This window comes from Lactuca virosa, chromosome 2 (genome assembly GCF_052849685.1).
Source record: "Lactuca virosa cultivar CGN04683 chromosome 2, Lactuca_virosa_CGN04683_v6, whole genome shotgun sequence".
In the NCBI taxonomy this organism is placed as follows: Eukaryota; Viridiplantae; Streptophyta; class Magnoliopsida; order Asterales; family Asteraceae; genus Lactuca; species Lactuca virosa.
The window spans coordinates 15,446,983-15,450,436 of NC_136427.1; the positions used below are offsets into that span (position 1 = coordinate 15,446,983).

The 3,454-nt window shown below is 36.9% G+C and overlaps 1 long non-coding RNA gene across 1 annotated transcript; it reads right to left on the minus strand.

Moving 5' to 3' along the window:
* Positions 1 to 330: 330 nt before the first annotated feature.
* On the minus strand, positions 331 to 1,366 carry LOC145156253 (uncharacterized). The gene is made up of 3 exons (XR_013736568.1): positions 1,238 to 1,366; positions 812 to 1,067; positions 331 to 606 (listed from the first exon to the last, which is right to left on the minus strand). It is a non-coding gene; the product is annotated as an uncharacterized LOC145156253 (long non-coding RNA).
* Between the last annotated feature and the right edge of the window lie 2,088 nt (positions 1,367 to 3,454).

Genomic DNA, 3,454 nt, shown 5'->3' on the forward strand with positions numbered 1-3,454 from the left:
ATAATGTTGATCAGTGGTTGATCTCATAAGATTATAAAACGTATCATGTCGTGTAAAATTGAAACACTAAACGGTTTAATTTTTCTCGACCTTAACCTTACCTATTTGTTTGTATCATGTTTCATCCCGAGCTTGTATCGTGTTCGTTCGGGGTCAGTGAGTTGTGTCACTTTTATCCACCTATAAATTTTTCTTATATTTTTTCTTCTGTGTATAGTTTTTTATTATTAATAAAATACATCATAAGATTAGAGAAATCCAATATATAGAAAGATACTAACCAACAATGATCAAATTACAAACATAAATATATTTTCCATCATAGGGAATACATCGACATTGCTTTATTTAATTATAAAACCAGGTGAATCATCTTGATCCTAGCAATTTCCCTCACCAGTGAATCTCGATTATACTAGAACAAATTCTCTACCAAACCAGGTAGAGTTAGATTTGCAAAGATGTAACAACCAAGCTCTGAGAGGTGGCCACTATCGAAAAATAAGTATTTAGAGTCATCCGGGCATGTTCCGACGAGTTGATTGCATGTATAACTAAACTCTATTAATCCGATTCCACAACAACCTTTGTTTGTAACTTCCAACCCTACGGCAAAGAAGAACAGAATTACAAGCAAGACCTTGTTAAAATGGGAATGTGCTAAATCTACGCCAAAAATTGTATAATATATGAAAAAAATATTTTTGGTGCTGGAAACATAAATGAAAACTATTAAAAACTAAAATTCGTTGGAAAACACTATCTAATGAATAATTAATTATATAAATTATGTATTGGATATAGTGCATACCGTATTGCTGAGGGTTATTGATGATAATTATTAGGGGATTGTAGAAATCAACAAAAGCAATCCTGGACTGAGGAAGATTGCTTGCAAGTATTGGGAGTTGTCCTTTTAGCATATTGTTGAAGATTTGTGCTTGTTGATTTTGATTTTGGGCGCACATCCTAAGTAAACCTCCTTGTAATGTCCTCTGTACAGGAAGACAGCCGACAGGTGGTGCACTAAAGACACCTATCTTTCGTGCTCCCACTTTGTATAGCTCCTTCAACAAATTTGAAGAACAATTATAAGTAACGTCATTTAAGACAACTCTGCATATCCATATAAAAGTCCATCGTTTTGTGTTTTTTCTCAAACTGTGTATTTTTTTCATTTACGTATAGAAGCGTGTGAATGTTCATCGAAAGCTTCATTTGATAGAAGTATTTATACCTGCACAAAACTCAACGTCAAGTTTACTAGCATGCTATCATAAACATCATCCGGTAATCCACTTGCAGGAAGGGAAAAAAGCATATCGTTGGTGCTTGCCACTACCAAAAATACACTGTTTGTGATTATATCTTTGGGAAAATGACACATATAACCATCGAACTTTCTAGGGTTTACCCTTTTAGTCACTAAACTTTTTTAGTGGCTTTATGAGGGCACGAACTTTATTTTGTCGGGTTTGTTATGTCATTATGTAAATTGTGAAGGGGTCAGCCGGTCATATTAATGTCACATGTGTTAATTATAACCCTTGCTTTGCTGACTGTGTATGCCATGTCATTTAGTAATATTTACCAATAGATTTACAGGTTTACTTAAATGAGATATGTTGCCGAATACTGTTCGCCATTCACCCCTTCCAGCTCGTTCAATAAACCCTTAATTTCGCTCTGTCTCCTCAAACATCAAACATGGATCCCGTATTCATCCAAGTCGATGTGCATTTCCAAGGAATCTTTGCAAAATACCATATACGCTACACCGGGGGGATTACTCAGAGGATGTCGGACATCGATTTCGCAGGCATGGACTGCGTCTGGTGTTATGAATTTATGGAAAGGTTTACCGGAGAAAAGTGTGCGAAGCTCTACTACTGCCAACCAGATATTAATTTCCCCAAAGGTCTGACCTTAATTTCGAATGAGTTGGATTATGCTGATTTCATAGCAATAGCCTATGAATGTGGTGTTATACTTCCTATGTATATAGACCATTTTGGTAATAGTAACATGCAGGAATGGTTGGAAGAACACAAAGAAGAGGTTGTTGATAACATAGTGGAAGAAATTCTTGATGGTGCCGGACTAGTTAAATAAATTGGGTCAGGCCATTTGGATGATGAGGATGAAAATGAAGATGAGGATGAGGATGACCACGGGGATGATGATGTGGACGCTGATGCAGACGAGGATAACCATAGCAGTCCTCATGTATTCAAAAAGTCTAATGGGCCTGATGTCGAAATGGGTGAGAATGCAGCTTCGGGTGGCCCTTTGGAAGAAGGCATGAATGATGATGAAGATGTTTATCCTCAGTTGCCAAACATTTTCAATGAACAACTTCACTGGAAGGAGCAGGAACCTGTGTTAGGTATGAGGTTTGAGAGTCCTAAACAATTGAAACACATGCTCTGTAACTATGCTGTTGCAAATGGTTATCAATTATGTTTTGTGAAAAATGATAGTAGACGGTTGCTAGCAAAATGTTGTGATGGAAAATGTACATTTAGGCTTTGGGGGTCATGGATGAGTGATGACAAGTCTTTCCAAATTACGTCTCCTATTAGTGAGCACGAATTTTCAAAGGATTTCAAATTCGGATCAATTGTAACTTATAGATGGATAGGTACCCACTTTACCCAATAATTTTTCATTAATCAGAAAATAAGTGTGAGATTACTAAAAGAGGAGGTCAAAACCACTTTTGGCATTGTTGTAAGTATGAGTGAGTGTAAGAGAGTCAAGAAGTATGCATTGAGTCTAGTTGAAGGCACGATTGCAGAAAATTATCCTAGAATATGGTCTTACGGTGAGGAGATTAAAAGATCAAATCCTGGATCCACTGTTAAATTTTCTGTGGATACAATGCCTGATGGTAAGAATTAGTTCAGTAATATTTACATATGCTTCGCTGCAGTCAAAGAAGGGTGGCGTGGAGGGTGTAGACGGATCATTAACTTGGATGGTTGTTTCTTGAAAACCTATTGCCAGGGTGAGTTGTTCTGTTCTGTTGGTAGGGATGCTAACAATGGAATATTCCCAATTGCTTGGGCAGTTGTATGTGTGGAAAACAAAGACAATTGGAAATGGTTCATTGAAAATCTTGCACAAGATTTGCAATGTTGGAATGATGGAAGTGGATTGACATTAATTTTTGATCAACGCAAGGTATGTTTATAAAGTATTTAACGTAGTATAGTAAATATTTACATTTTTAACTCCTCTTATTACTGGTACATGTGCAGGGTTTAGTTGAGGCAGTCAAAGAAGTATTCCCTGCAGCAGAACATAGGCAGTGTGCCAGACATATATATGCTAACTTTAGAAAGAGGTTTAGTGGAGCAAACACTACTAGAAAACAGCCCTTTAATGACGCGCAAACAATGACACGCGCTGATAGAGGACACGCATTTGTACGTGCCCTAAAAAATAATGTCAG